General features: G+C 41.2%; 1 protein-coding gene across 1 annotated transcript in view; it reads right to left on the minus strand.

Annotated features, from left to right (window-relative positions):
• Positions 1-16,697, minus strand: part of DGKI (diacylglycerol kinase iota) — a 309,532-nt gene that overhangs the window by 278,904 nt on the left and 13,931 nt on the right. The window lies entirely within an intron of this gene.

Genomic DNA, 16,697 nt, shown 5'->3' on the forward strand with positions numbered 1-16,697 from the left:
GTAATTGACATTCATTTTTAAAGGACTAGAGAAAGCTGATTATGATGTCTTAGCTTATTCATCCCTAAAAAGTGCCCATTTTCAAAACCCAGATCTTTGGAGAAGCATACCCACATAGCAAGAACTGCAACTCGTATTTAAATGCAAAATATTTAGCAAACAATCATTATTCACTCATTATTCCCCATTCCATTAGCCTAAGTACTGCATTTCACATTGAGCTGTTGAACCCAACTAAGAAGGAAGGCAATTGACAGAGAAACTAGGAACAGAAACAAAATAGAAATGTGAAATAGCTAGCATAATTTACAAAAAGCTGAAGAAGGTATTTACAGCCAAGTGATTATGAAAATGAAGGAAAATAAAGGGAAAGATGCATCAGGGAGCTTATATTTTCTGCTTTTATTATATATTCTAAGGTGCATACATGAAGTTCTATGCTTTATTGTTTAATTCAAGGCTGGGTTCCGGTAGGCACTACTGCCGGTTTGCCCATATGTGCGCTATGAAAAACAAGATGGTGGTGCCTATGGCGCCACCCGGAGAACTAGTTCAGAGGCGTGGCAGGCCTGAGTTGCTGCCAGTTCCAGTGACCCAGGCCACCAAACCACCACCAAACCATTACCCAAACCGGACCGAACCAGTAGGAACCAACCACTGGTTTAATTGCCTTTACATGCCTGTCCAGTAAAGATGATGCATTCAAAACTTCCCATGTGGAGAAATCCTTAAAGTTGGGGGTTTCATAGTATACTATGAAATTCACCCTATCGCCTGGCAGAAAACTCTTGCAGTTTATCAATAGTTCCTTCCTTTGAATACAGGAAGCCCTTGACTTATGGTTGTAATTGGGAATGGAACGTCCATTGGTAAGTGATGCGATGTGAAGGATATGCAATCAGGGGTGGACTTCAAAAATTGCAACAATGGGTTCACTGCCCTGTTACTGGGTGGGTGTGGCCATGATGGGCATGGCCTAGTAAGCCTCCTACACCACAAGGGGCATGGAGGGGGAGACACACTTCACATAGACCAATTTTTTGTCCTCCCCAGCTCCAAGGCTTTCTTTGAGCCTCCAGGAGGGCGAAAACTGCTCCCCCAGGCTCCAGAGGCCCTCCTGAGGCAGGAAACAAGCCCGTTTCTGAACTTCCAGAACCTTTGATAGGCCCATTTTCCCCCTCCCCGAGCCTCCACACGGGCCCTGCATGATGAATGGGCTGCATGGAGACTCCTGGGAGGGGAGGGGTAGGAGGGGCCAGCCATGGGTGGCATTTGGGGGTTTGCCAAACTGGGCAGAATCCTAGCTAGAGGATCGCCCAAACCTGTGCAAACTCCCATCAGCCCACCCTTGTATTCAACCACTTAAAAGCTCATACAACTGCCAGAAGTGTTACCAGATATTATTGGAGACCCAAAGAACTATAGTGGAAGAAAGCTTTCAGGTGCCTGCAGTTGCTCCACAGCTTCAAGGAGTAGATCGAAAAACATGCACCCGCTTTCTCATAATGGCATGGAAGAGGAAGGTAGTAGTTAAAGAAACAAACAAAAAAGGCCTAAATACAATATACCCGATTGAATTCCCATCAGCCAGCACTTCAAGGGACCCTACCTCTGATACTTGAGATAGTACAATCATCCTGAGTAAAAACCATTGGCAATTTAATCCTCCGTGGTTTCATTTAATACGCTCTTAAAGTTGTACAAATTTGGCAGCTATCAATCCATCTTGTGATATCAAATTCCAGACAATCAAAAGATGCCTAGGGTTTTTTGGAAATATAATTTTCTGACCTGTAGTACACATTCTAGTTCAACAAGAATGGTGGTTCTTAAACGGAGGGTAATGGAGCAGTTTGCAATTGCTTGTTTGTTTGTGAGCCAAGGATCCAATTGGGGACCACTGCTGCCAAGACAGCTGGGTAAAATATCAGAATTGGGAGGTGTGGTGGGGAGAAAATGGCATTATTTGGGACTGGGAAAAGGGGTCGTTGGATCAAACAGTTTAGGAACCACTAAACTAGAATAACAATTTTTTCCCCTGTTGTATTCTTGGGGAAGGAAATGCATTTTTTGAAAGAAATTTGCTTCCACTTTCCCTTGTTTCTGAGCAGCTTTACAAAATTAAATTAAATCTTGCCATTTTCCAATTACTTCAATGAAATCAAATTCGGTAATGATGACATCATTGCAGCAATTAGCTTTCCAGCTTCATTTGCATCTTGTGCTTCCACAAGATTCTAAACATTCTTTCTTTTAATGTTCAGGGTTAGCTTGTCTATTGTCATGAGGCCCACAAATTCCTGGCTCTAGAGCCAGTCTTTCCTTTCTATCTTCCTAACAAGTGTTATATTTTGAAAGTCTTCAAATGCCTCTGAGTACTTCAGGATATCTAGGCACAAAGATACACTTTGCGGAGCCCTTGAGCTGATTAGTGTAATTGGCCTAATGCATTCTTCCTGTGGAGACAAAACCCAATGAACAGCAGCTCAATATACATAGGAACACCCTTGGTATGCTTTTTTTTCTTGAACATTTTTAAATAATTTGTCAGAGGAACCACCTTATATGATGACACAACAAAACACAAAATCAGCTAAGGTAATTATAGGCTTGCTCTTTCTTAACTTGGTTTGTGCTTTTAATATCTGGCAGCTTTTCTTTGATCAGCCTTATAACTCAAGGATGCACTGAATTTATGTATTTATTTATCTATCTATATAAAAAGGCTGTATGTATGTACGTTCCAGCATAATTCTTGAACGCTTCGAGGAATTTCAATCAAACTTGGTACACAGATGGCTTACCCTCTGGAAACAAATACTGGGGGGGGGGGCTGTAAGACACCCCTGGTGTGTGTGTATTTGTGTGTGTCTGTGTGTCTGTGTCTGTGTTCCAGCATAACTCTGGAATGCCTGGCCCGTTAAGGAGAGTGAGCATGGAATCCTAGAGCGGCAATTGTTTGTGATGTCATGGGAGAGAGAAGGGAGAGTCTGGGCCATTAAGGAAAGCAAGTGCATTGTCCTAGAGCGGCAATTGTTTGTGATGTCAGTTCCTTCGCAGCTTCCTCTGGAAAACCAGCCATGATGTTCGCCTCCAGTGGACCAATGGTGAAGTGCCTGATGGATTTGGGGCAAGGTGTCAGGGTAAGAAAGAGGGGCACATGAGAGGTGGAAGGGAGAGTGCAGGATGATGGGCATGGGAGTAGAGGGAAGAGAGGCCCCTCTCAATGGCTCCCTGTCAGACAAATGCTTTGGGGCAAAGTGCAAGGATCGTAGACAGGGCGGGAAAGAGGAGCGCATGAGAGGTGGAAGGGAAAGGGTTAGGGATGAGTAGGGGGAAGAGAGGACCCTGTCAGACAAATGCTTTGATGTCTATAAATACCCGGGCAATGCCGGGTCACCAGTTAGTAGTAAATAAAAGTCAATGGTCAGTTAGTGAATTGAAAAAAACAAAACAAGTGATCTATACACAATGGTTCCTCACTCCTGGATCTTTCAAAGAATTCACATCAATCCAAGCTCATTACAATCCAATTTTTGGCTGAGGTTTGGCAATCTTTCCTATCAAAGACTCTAGATTTCCTTACTTCATTATAGACAAAGTCAGGTATTGTATTTATTACTCTATCTGTCAATCTACTCTAAAGCCAGTGGTGGGCTTCCTATTTTTTTAGTACCGGTGCAGGCGCGCTCCCATGCGTGATGTTTTTGCGCATGCAGAACTTCCAGTTATAAATAAATGGCAAAAAAACCAACAACAAGTAAATAAATTTGTGTATCCTAGTAGATTGTTTAGTAAAGATGGCAAAAAGTTAAATTTTAAATTTGCAGCTGCTGGCAGAATGCTAAGGGTGTCTGGTGTATGTGTCTGGTGTGAGGAATTAATGTTTGGTGGAAGGTGCAAAATTGGCTATGCATAAAAAAAATCAGAATGCTTCCACACACTTTATTATAATGGGCATCAGAGTTTATCCGAATGTATCAGGAGTAAGTCAAATGCAATGCAAGTGGAATACTTAAATGCTTTTGGTAAAACAAGAAAAGGTAAGGTCAAGAAGGAATGATTGCTGTATGAACGTGGATTGAATACAAAAGCAGAATGTGAATGTGGTTTCTCCACAACTAGACTAGTGTTTCTGAACCTTGTTCAATGTTAGCATGCGTGGACTTCAAATGCTAGAATTCCACAGGCGGCATGCAGACATAGACACTGGCACTGGCATAGACAGAGCAAATATGGATTGAATCGCAAAATGGATATATGTAAAAAGTATGTGGGCTGAAATGAAGGTAAGACTGGGGAAGCTGCAGTGCGATGGAATTGCTAATATCGTCAAAGACAGGTGAGATATTTAAAGAACAAAAACCGGTATATGATGTAACTTATATGTGCAGGGGAAGCAAAGATAGTTTGCGGGGTCAAAGGTATGAAGAGGTGTAATGAGCTGACATGATATCAATGAGATTTAATTAGACTTCTTTTCTTGCTTCCAATTTCGGTTGCTTACTACTTCTTACTATTTCTGTGCTGTGCATAATATTGATTGTTCTAAAAGGAAAGCACGTGTAGATATATATGAATGGAAATTATCTTAAAATTGTGTACTTATGTGTACTTTTTTATACGTCATTAGATATAGCAAAAAAAGAAGGAACAATTGTATTATATCATTCATATTCATATCATCTGATATAATACAATTGAGCAGCGTGGTAGCCTAGAGGTAAAAACATCAACTCCTATTCAGAAGATTAGGAGTTCAATCCTAGGTAGCAACAGATGTTTCTCTCTTAGGGCCAGAGGTGATATTCAGCAGGTTCTGACCAGCTCTGGAGAACCAGTAGAAGAAAATTTGAGTAGTTTGGAGAACCAGTAAATACCACCTGGCTGGCCCCGCCCCCATCTATTCTCTGCCTCCCAAGTCCCAGCTGATCGGGAGGGAATGGGGATTTTGCAGTTACCTTCCCCTGCCATGCCCACCAAACCACGCCCACCGAACCGGTAGTAATTTTTTTTAATCCCACCACTGCTTAGGGCACAAAGAAAAAACATCTGCTGTGGACTCCAAAGGAAGGGCATCTGGCCAATAAACACAGCTCCATCCACTCTCCCCAACTGTATCCCTAATTAAGAGATAACAGCAGGGGTGAAATTCATCAGGTTCTGATAGGTTCTGGAGAACCGGTAGTGGAAATATCGAGTAGTTCAGAGAACTGGCAAATACCAAGTCTGGCTGGTTCCAAAGTAGGGTGGGAATAGAGATTTTGCAATCCTTCCCCCGCCACGCCCACCAAGCCACGCCCACAGAACTGGTAATAAAAAAAATGAATTTCACCACTGGATAGCAGGATCATAAAAAGGGAGTATTCAATATAACACAACAGAAAGGATGGTTGGGCAGAGTAATATATTCCTGTCCACCAGACAGTGTCGGGGGGCGGCGCCTAGGAGTAGAGCCTTCTCTGTGGCAGGCCCAGCCCTGTGGAATGACCTCCCTCCGGATATTAGGAATACCTCTGACCTCCGCTCCTTTCGTATAAAGCTCAAGACCCACCTATTCCAAGTAGCTGGCCTGGCTCAACTTTGATCTAACTATATCTCTCCTGACGGGTTTTTATTTGGGTATTTTAATTGCATTTAATTACTTAGGGGTTTCTAAACATTGTATTTCATTGTTTTTATTCATTAGCCGACCTCCTCCTTGTACATGTTGTGGTATATGTTTTTGTAATATGTATGTCTTGTCTATATATTTATTTCATATGTTTTATTGTATGCCGCCCCGAGTCCTTCGGGAGAGGGTGCGGCTAAGAAATAAATATTTTTTATTATTATTATTATTATTATTATTATTATTATTATTATTATTATTATTATTATTATTATTATTATTATTATTATTATTATTATATTAATATGAACAGGAAAAGTGAGTCTTAACTATTAGCCCCAAGTTTCTTTGTGGCTAAAATAACCCCTCCTAATCAATCAAGTTGTTGTCTGATTGGCTACTGATTGGAGGGTTTAATCAGAAATAGGCAAGGGGTGAACATGGTCTCTTTGGCCCCAGGGACATGCAGAGGACAGCTTATGCAGGAAGCAGCATTGAGGACCCAGATTGTTGGGACCAATGTGCTGACTCTGTAAACCACTTAGAGAGGGATGTAAAGCACCATGAAGCAGTATATAAGTCTAAATGCTATTGCTATTGACAATAATCAAAGCCTCGTTCCGTTTGATGAGCATACAATGCATGTGTTTCCCGTTAAAACTAGAGGAGCTTTAATTGTCCAGTTGCACTCTTCATTTTGACACCTCGGTTCTTTGATCAACCTGATTATGATGACACATGTCAATCATTTTTTTCTGCTCCTTGAGAAAGCTAAAAAATTAAAAGTTTAGGAAACAGGAAAGGGTCTGATACTTTTTCAATATTTTTTGCACTTGGAAAGTTAAAAACAGATGACAGATCTATCAAGACATACAACTTATATATTGCTGGCACACAGAGGCCAGTCAATAGGACAAGGGGGCAGGATGAGTCAATCTATTGGAATATGAAATGAGGATGGTCAAGATGGCAGCCACATGTGAACAACATGTGAAATCACACCCTATCTTGTCCACAGAAAAACCTCTCCTCTAAATGTTTGTAGCATGTCTTCTTTTGACAAAGACCATGGAATGCAAATGTAGTTAAAATATATGACATATACGTTAGACATGGTAATATGTCCAGACCATCTCCTCTTGCTAGTTAAGGATATTGTATAATGACTACATCAATTTAGTGGATAAACAACTCATAGAAAAATAATTATCTCACAACTGTGGAATACAGATCTGGATAAAATTCTTTACAGTTAAACTTGCTAATTTTTTCAGAAATATGAAAGAAATTAAGATGTGCCTAGGACAAAAACTATTCAAAAATTTAGCTTAAGAATTCTGTGGCTGAGTTCATACATTATGCTAAGACATGCCTTAATTGTGGTTTATTGAATAAACTGCACTTAGCTGAGGTTCTTTCTCCTTCTGTCTTGGCCACTTTTTACAGAGGCACAATTGAGAGTGTTTTAACAAACTGTATCACTGTTTGGTTTGGTGGCAGCAGTGCCTCAGATAGAAAGTCCATACAGAGAGTGGTAAGGACAGCCGAGAAGATTATAGGAAGCTCACTTCCCGTTATTCAGTATACTGCTTATAAGTGCTATGTGCTTAAAGCTCCAAGCATTAGAGACACCACACACCCACTTCATGTTCCTCCCCTCTGGAAGGAGGTTTCAAAGTACCTATAGCAGGACTAGTAGATTTTGGAACATCTTTGTTCCTTTTGCCATCCATCTTGTAAATTCGCAGTAGTCTTTTTTTTCACCTTGTGTATGTATACATTCAAACTAGACTGTGATGTTTCTCTGTGTCATATGTTTGGATGTGGATATATGCATAACAGTTATTCTTTGAGAGCTGAATGCAACAAAATTTCATTTTAATGTATGCTGATTAGTGTACCTTTAAAGTGACAATAACGTTTTTATTCTGTTGTTTCACAGAACAGGCTGAAGTGTAGTCATGACTGGAATCAGCACGTCCAACATTTTTTGGTCAGAGTAGTTTAGATCTGGTTTTATACTGAAGTTCTTACTGCCCGTCTCCATTAGCCATAGTGACTCAGATAAATAACAACAGAATTCATCTGATGTAGTCCAAATGCTAAGGAAGACTCATAGAAGAGGCAAAATAATTTAAGCTTCTCCGAGTACAAAAATTCTACACCGATGAAATCTTCCAATTGCACATATCTAATGATAGGCTCCACACTATTACTCTGGATAAGTGATTCCATGTTGGTATCCAATATAAGCCATAATAATGAAAAAACAACCCACAACCCATAACAATGCAAAAACAACCCAGTGTGACACAACAGTGCAAATGCTAGCTTTTTATACTTGCTTTCTTGCACTGAGCACAAGGGCATAAATAAAGTGGTTCACAGAACCACATTGTAAGAGGCTGAGGCTGAGGGAAGGGTCAAATGCGTCATCAGTCATGAGTACCTTCCCACCCACAAGAGAGCTAGCTCCAGCCCACCATGAATTTCTTCTACCCTTATCTACCACCAATTTCCTTTGGCTGTTTACCGGTAGTAGTTCAGATTCCTGTGGGAGCTTAAATTTATAATAAATCTTTATACCCCTTTGAACTGCCCAGATCTCCTTATATCCCTGATGCTTGACACACATATGTTTCATCCTCCAGATATCTATGTAAGTTATTCAACTTCTTTCCTTTTTCAGTTGCCTAATTATGTTCTGTCCAGCCTCATTAGCAGATTCATAAATGCCTAATTCACTAATAGTAAGATTCTTGAGTACAAAATTACCCCAAATCTCAGCAATTATAGATTTTTTTTTAATTAGCTATATAATAATCAGCCATTTGGTGGAAAGAAATGTTCCCAGATGGTTTGGGGAAGATTCTAAATATAGTTGTATGATGGCGGTGGTGGGGTTCGTTTGACCTTAGTTGATTGTTTTTAAGAGCCATATTGTATTTAAGGTTTTTAGAACTTCTGATCATGTTCCATTCCATCTGCAAGGGTTCTTTTGGCCCAAAACCAGATTTATAGAAAATCAAATTAGATCATTTCTATAGCAACAATTCTCAAGTAGGCAGGATCGGATTTAAAGTCACCCTGCGGCTGCATTTCCCTTTGAGACTGTAAGAGTGACATGAATTTTTTTTGGGGGGGGGGGGAATCCTTAATCCCTGTTTTTTCGTAACACCCCAGTATAGAACTGGAAAGATGATTCCCACAAAGAAGAAATTACAAATAATTTAAGAATAATTGCAATAATAACTTATGTGTAAAAAGCACATTGAGGGATGCGGTGGCTCAGAGGCTAAGATGCTGAGCTTACCGATCAGAAAGGTCAGCAGTTCAGCGGTTCGAATCCCTAGCGCTGTGTAACAGAGTGAGCTCCCGCTACTTGTCCCAGTTTCTGGCAACCTAGCAGTTCAAAAGCATGTAAAAATGCAAGTAGAAAAATACAAACCACCTTTGGTGGGAAGGTAAGTGTTCCGTGCACCTTTAGCATTTAGTCATGCCAGCCACATGACCACGGAGATGTCTTCGGACAGTGCTGACTCTTTGGCTTTGAAACGGAGATGAGCACTCATTGCCCCCTAGAGTCGGGAATGTCCAGCACATATGTGCGAGGGGAACCTTTACAGTTACTTAATAAAAAGCATAACAAAAATGTGCTCAACTTGTATATTTCCCATGCAGGTTGAGTGTGATGTTTTCTCATGAGGGAAATTAGTTTTAAGTACTGAATTCAAAACATTTTATTGTTTTTGTTTTTAGCATGTGTGCATGATGGAGACAAGCATGTTATTTATAAAATCTGTAATAATGCATGTAGCTGTCACACAACTGTTAGTAACTTAATAATACAGAAAACAGTGATAGGCCCGAGAGAAAGTGCCTGACGCTATATTAGCCACAATGAAGAAAAGTAAACCACTGCTTATTCATGAGCCTTAAAACTGAGTTCCTTTCGATCTTCCTTTTCATTGAAAAAGTGAGATGGGAAAACAGGCATGGAGGGTGCCCAGTGTATTCACCTGAGCCAGAATATCTTGTCTAAGATACTGCTAGAAGAAGAACAAGATAAAATATAAAGATATCATTAAATACTAAGTCTCTTTTGTAATTTTGCAAACAACGACTTAACAAAGGCTCGGAACAATGCAAGAAGTGTCAGCAATACAATGCCTTTAATTGATTTGATACTACTAGGCACAACACACCTTTCTCTTCAATGGAAAGTGGCAACAAAGCACTTTCTGAATCAAATTGCTTTGACTGTCTTTCACATCAAGGCTACCTCCCGTCTCTTGTTATACTTCGACTGCAGAGATTCGCAGGGAGGAATACATTATCCTGATTGTGTGCCATCCTGCCACAGCTCAAACAACAGGGTTGTTTTGCATCCAGGCAGTTCCATTTAATAGAACCGGAAGACAGGTCCCCTAGGATCCATAAGCCTTATGAACAGAGTTCCTGCATAGATGTTTCAGATAGTTCATTTGCAAGGAAGAAGGAAGCACTTAACAAGTAAGAAAGAAGATTGTGGGAGAAATCATACTTGGCTCACAACTCTATTATGTGGTTCTGAATTCATAAATAAGGATATTTAATAGTTGCATACAAAGTAGAATAGAAATTCACAAGGGCCAGGTTTACTGTTAGGCAAAATAAGGCAGACATCCACAAAAATGTGCATAAAACACCTTCTCGTCTTTACCAAAGTTCATATCCGAAGGCTCGCTTGTAGAGATGGGAAGCAGAAATGCAATTAGAAACAGAGCTCCAGTTTCTAATTGTTGTTTTTCTGGACATACGGATAACTGGTGCCTGCTCAGTGCTCAGGAAATTATCGTTGTTTCTTTACTGCTACATGGTATCACTTACATCCTAGTATTTCATGTGCAAAAACTATTTTTTAAAAAATGCAGATAGCATGGAAGATAGCATGCAGTCATATTATTGGGTTTGGCAATGTGCCTATAAACAGTTCTTGTGGCACGCACCAAGCTCCCTGTCCCATCTGCTATTCTTTATATTTAAAAAGAAATATTTTAGATTATAGCCCTGGGCAGCTAGTATGCTGCTAGTATGCTGAAAAGCAAAACTCCAATATTCAATATTATCTAGGTGTTGGAAGAAATGTCCTTCTGGATTCAGTTCCAAGTGGGGAAAAGACACTGGAAACATGGAGACTGTTTGGAAAGATGGTTTTAATGGTGGACAGGATCACATGCTTCAAAGATGTTGGGTGAAGAAGAAAAAGGGAAGAGATGCTGAGAGTGCCTCGGTTTTATGCCCTCTCTGGGCTTTTGAATTTGATCTTGTATTCTGATTGGTTGATCTTGTATTCTGATTGGGCCATGCGAGGGCAACTCTGTAGGCTGCCCTGAGTCCCAAGTTTGGTTGAGCCTTGCTGGATGATGTAATCTTCCCAGGTGCCATGTGATTGAGTTCTGTTGCTAGATGGGTAGAGGGCTAATCCTACCTTTGTTGGATCTTGGGTGAGCCTATGAATAGACCTAGCTATCTCTTTATCTCTTAACTGCGGACATCTTCTGTGGGTTATTGAGGATGGTGGAGCCTATTAAGAGTGAGTCTATTTCCTGCCTAAACCCATGTTTCTCCATTTCTCATCCAGGGAAATATAATATTCTGCCTTTTTAATATCTCCTACAATATTTTATTTTTCTAGCCGAGGGGTGGGTGCTACATAGGTTTATATCAGCCCACATCAGGAAACAAACACCATGTGGAAGGCTAGATTTCTTCTTTATTGACAGAGATTATAATAACAGATTTAAAAAGCCCAAAAAAGCCTGTTCCCTTCCCTTCCTCTCATATCACAGAGAGTCAAGGTCGACCTATCTGAGCTTCTTTCTAACTCCTTCCTGTTTTCCAGAGCTAGGTTCCTGCTTTCCTAATGGCTGCCATACATTTTGATCATTTCCATATTGCTCAACACATTACCCATACTGGATTGCAAAAATCCAGATGACTACCAGATGGCAGCAGATACAGTCAGCCCCTTACTCTTTTCTGCCACCTGGTGGTCATCTGGATTCCAGCAGCTCAGAACTGATAGCCGTAATGTTAGTGTTAGCATTGAAGTCTCAACATGGCCTCAGTAAGACCAGCTTCAGGGTTGAACCAATGGGTTTGTTACTTGGAACCTGAAGTTTAGCTGTATTTGTGGCTGGTACTTTGAGGTAAAAGTAGGCTTCCTTAACAACCGTTCAATGTTGCAACAGTCTTCAAAAAAAGATACTTACTTCAAAGTTTGCAACTGCCACACGCACACACCCGCACACACACACAGCCATGTAATGACATTTCAGGAACTCGGCAATCCACTTCCCAATTAAATTAAGCTATTACATGTATGATTGGTTACAGCATCCTGTGGTCATATGACTGGACTTGCGACTTTTTTGCCATTTTCCAGCAGAAGCACCCATTAGATATGCTAGATTCACCTTTTAACCATGGTAACATGCTTTATGACAATAATAAATATGGTCGTAAAATCAAGTCTGGTTGTGTAAGTGCTTCGTCTTACCACTGCAGTGACTCACAAGCAACATTCTGGGGTTCATTGTTGTTGTAAATCAAGAGTTACATGTGTTCCTTGACATTCAAAGGATGCTTAGGAGCTAGAACACAACGACAGGTTTTTTTTCCCCCATGCCATCACTCTGCTAAACAACTAATTCCCACAACACTGTCAAATTATCTAGAAAGGCAGTCTTACCATCATTATTCTCATCTTCCTCGTTACTTATCTCCTTACCTTCTTATGACTATAATTTTGTTGCTTGTAGCTTACAATTTAAATTGTTTAATTAGTAACCTACGATGATTTCTGTTGATTGCTTATCTAGTATCCATGACTATCACTAAGTGTTGTATGTGATGTTTTAGGATGAATGTATTTTTACAATGACTACCATAATGATCTATCACTATTGTTGTATGTAAACTGAGAGCTTCTGCACCGGAGACAAATTCCTTGTGTGTTTAATTACACTTGAACAATAAATCATTCTATTCTATTTAGAAACTGCTAATACAAGGGTCACTAACCCTTGCGCAGTGACCCACTACCAGGCTGTGGCCTATTCAGAACCAGGTCGTGTAAGCAGCAGGTTGGCATGCACGCGTGTGCACACAGCTCGACTTGCACGAGCAGCAGACCAGCACATGTACACACACACACACACACACACACACACACACACAGCCCAACTCATGCAAGTTGAGCTGCATGGACATTCATGCAAGTGGTGTGCGCTGGCCTGCTGTATGCACAAGTTGCTGGTGCTCACATGGCCAAGTTCCCCTCTGCCCCCCACCCCTCCAGACCGCCATGCCCCCAAGGTTGGGGGCTGGCGTGGTAATAGAACCTGCTGAGCCCTTGCTTATGTTCAGTTGTGACAAAAAGAGGGGACTTCAAAGATTTTCTTTCTTCTGACATTTTTCCTGCCGTTCCTCTCCTGCTTTCCTTCCCCTTCTTTTTCCAGTTACCGCTTTTCTTTCTTTTCTTCCTAGCATTTTCATGCCAGTGCAAGGTCTGCTTAAGTCAGGGGTGTCCAAACTTGGCAACTTTAAGACTTGTGGACTTCAACTCCCAGAATTCCCCAGCCAGCTTGCAGTTGAAGTCCACAAGTCTTAAAGTTACCAAGTTTGGACACCCCTGGCTTAAGTTATTAGGCTCCTTTGCAGGGACCCAAACTATTTTCCAGGAAGTTTTTTTTTTCTTTTTACTATCCACAGGTAAACATGAATGTGGTTTGCTAAAAGCCAGCATACATAATACCTGCAGAGCACAGCCCCAAGCCAACCATTTGAAAGCTATAAAGGTACATATAATTGTTCTAAGGTTCTTACTGCCTCTGCCAGCAATTCGGATAGATCTTCCTGTACACGATGGAGTTATTTACATTTGAAAATGTATCACAGCACCATCCTTTTTAAGCCAGTAATTGTAAGTAAATGAGCAGGAAGGAATTGGAAGGGGAGGAATTTCATCTTTGTAGTGCTGTTGGGGGCAAAACAACAACAATGTATTTAGATTGAAGCATGTGTAGAGACTGGTATAAGTGCCAGAAAGGGGGAAATCCGTAAGGGATAAGTATGTTTTAAAAGAAATTAAGATGCAGAAATCCAAAGCTACAGAAACGTTTTTTTCCTTCTGCAGGTTGGCAACTCAAGCGCAACTAATAATAAAACTCAAGAAGTTGTTATTTAAAGGTAGCTCTATATGTCTTCTGTATCTAAGATATGAATGCCCACACACTGAGAAAGAAGATGAGTAACAGCTGCCATTCGTCCCTCTCTCCATATATACATATTTCTTACTGGATCTAAATATATAATTCAGTTCTATGCCTGCTTTTGCTCTTCAATGCAGAAGAATATATTGTGTGGCACAAGGGAACTAAATACAGAGACGTACCATGCTGCCTTCATAGTCAGATTCATCTATCTACCCTGGTTTCATTATTCCAACTAGCAGGGGGCTCTTTATGCCAAACAGGGACATTACTAATAAGGGTGGAAAATAGGAGCAGAGAAAGAAAATGGGTTAGAATCTCAGAAGATATTTAATGTTGTGCTGTTGTTCTATATTTAGTGGAGGAAAGGTTCCAGAAGCTGGCTAAGACCTGGTGTCTTTGTGAAATGAGTGTTTGAAGGCACAGTTAGCATATAACAAGGAGCGTTGTAATATTAGGAGATGGTGTCGTGTTCAAGATAATTGGGAAATAAAGGAAAGTTAACTGCGTTTCAAGCTTCATTCATGAATAAGTCCACATAGTTCTGGGCAAAAATACTGGAAGTCCTCAACTTATAATGTCACAATTGATCCCAGAATTGATGTTGCTAAGTGAGAAATTAGTAAAGTGAGTTTTGTCCCATTTTATGACTTTTCTTGCCACATTTGTTAAGCGAATCGCTGCACTTGTCAAATTAGTCGCATGGTTGTTAAGTGAATCTTGCTTCCCCATTGACTTTGCTCGTCAGAAGGTTGCACAAGGGGATCACAAAACCCCGGGACATTGAGACCGTCATAAATATGAACCAGTTGCCAAATGTCTGAATTTTGATCATGTGACCGTGGGGAAGCTGCAATAATCGCGAGTGTGAAAAATGGCCATCACTTTTTTTCCAGTGACGTTGTAACTTCCAATGGTCACTAAATGAACTCCTGTAAGTTGGGACTACCAGTGACGTGCGGTGAGGTTTATGACTGGTGAGGCACTGACACAGTGCTGGGTTTCAAATATTTTTAGACTTGTGGACTTCAACTCCCAGAATTCCACAACCAGGCATGCTCAGTTCCAATTTAAAGCGACAGCATTTGTTTTTCTCCCTTGCTCCTTCTTTCTTTTTCTTTTTCTTCTCCTTCCCCTCCTTCCTCCCTCTCTCCCTTCCTCCCCCTGTCTCAAACACACACACACACACACACACACACACACACACACAAAAGTTGGATTGGACTATCTCTCCTACCCCTTCCCTCTCTCACTCACTCTCAAACAAACCCCCACACACACAAAAGTTGGATTGGATATCTTTTCCAGTGGCTTGAAAGCAGCTCCTCTGCCATCCCCCCCCCCATTCCCCTGCTGCCTTTCCCAAACACCTCTACCATTGCAAATGCAGCCTGCTGTCTGGGTGGGAAATGCCTGGAACACAATAAAGCCCACCCACCACCTCCTGCTGGCAGGCTGGGGTGAGAGGAGAGGCAGAGAAGCCGGAGGGGAGCCCAGCCGAGCCTTCCAAAAGAAAGAGGCTGGGGGGAAGTGTGTGTACTACAGCATGGCTCTTTGCCTGGCTTCCTGCCTCCTCCTGTGGCCTCCTCAGTGCTCGCTTGTGCTCTCCCTCCCCAAGTGTAGTTTGATTGCAGGTGGAGCCACTTTGCCTTTTCAAACTTGTAATCAGTGAAGCTGGGCTAGATTTTTATATAGTTTTATCCAGCTGTGTGTGTGAGAGAGAGAAATGAATGGGGGCCTGGGGAGGAAGTCACTACACTTGGGGAGGGAGAGCACCAGTGAGGTTAAGCAGAGTCATCCACGGTGAGGCAGCAACTAGCTCAGCTTTTTCCTTTTACTTTTTTTTCATGATGAGAGTGGTGAGGCTGTGCCTCACTTGCCTCACCTGACTGCACGTCACTGGGGACTACTTATATGAAGTAACAAGCCGTTGCTTTCTTCCATATTTTTTTCTCATTTTAGTGTACACCCCTGAATTTTCCTGTGTAGTACTCCTAGGTATGTAGGAAGTTAGAACCCACCCCACTCCTAGGAAAATGAAATATCCTGGAAATATTGAAAAGGCAGAATATTATATTTCCCTGGATCAGAAATGGAGAAATGGAGATCAGAAATGTTTTTAGGCAGGAAACAGACTCACTCTTAATAGCCCTCACCTTTCCCAATGGGCCATTAGGGGCCCTGAGCTAGTTTAGTCTACATAACAAAGGTAGAATTAACCTACAGAAACTCACGCATCTGGAAACTCAACCAAATTTGGATTCAAAACACAAGCCTAGAGAGTTGCTCCTGCATGGTCCCATGGGAGTCTGACAACCAATCAGAATACATTTCTTACACAGGAACAGGAAATAGAGGTGGGGCTGAACAGAAAGTATAAAAAACCCAGCAAGGCCCTTCTTTTCTCTCTTTTCTTCTTCATCCAACATCTTGAAGCATGTGATCACCTTTTCTGTTCAGGACCTCAAACCATGTGGTCCTGACAACCATCGTTCCAAGCAATCTCCACGTTTCCAGTGTCTTTTTCCCCATTAGGAGCTGAACCCAGAAGGACATTTCTTCCAACAAGTACTAATCGAGATCAACCCTACTTGGCTTTTGAAGTTTGTGCAGTTCCAGTTTATTTCCCAGTCTCAGCCCATTCTACAGCCACTGCTTAGAAAGCCAGACTTAATTGTGAAATAATATTTTGATCTGGTCTATCCATCGAGATGCTGGGTGTTGCTAAGAATTTTGGAGAGGTGGGAGAAATTATGGAATAGAAATCATAAACTTACAATGTCAACAGCATTCAAAGAAAACCTCTATAAAATGTTATACAGAGGGCATTA

This window comes from Natrix helvetica (assembly GCF_964273705.1).
Source record: "Natrix helvetica genome assembly, chromosome: 6".
Classification (NCBI taxonomy): domain Eukaryota; kingdom Metazoa; phylum Chordata; class Lepidosauria; order Squamata; family Natricidae; genus Natrix; species Natrix helvetica.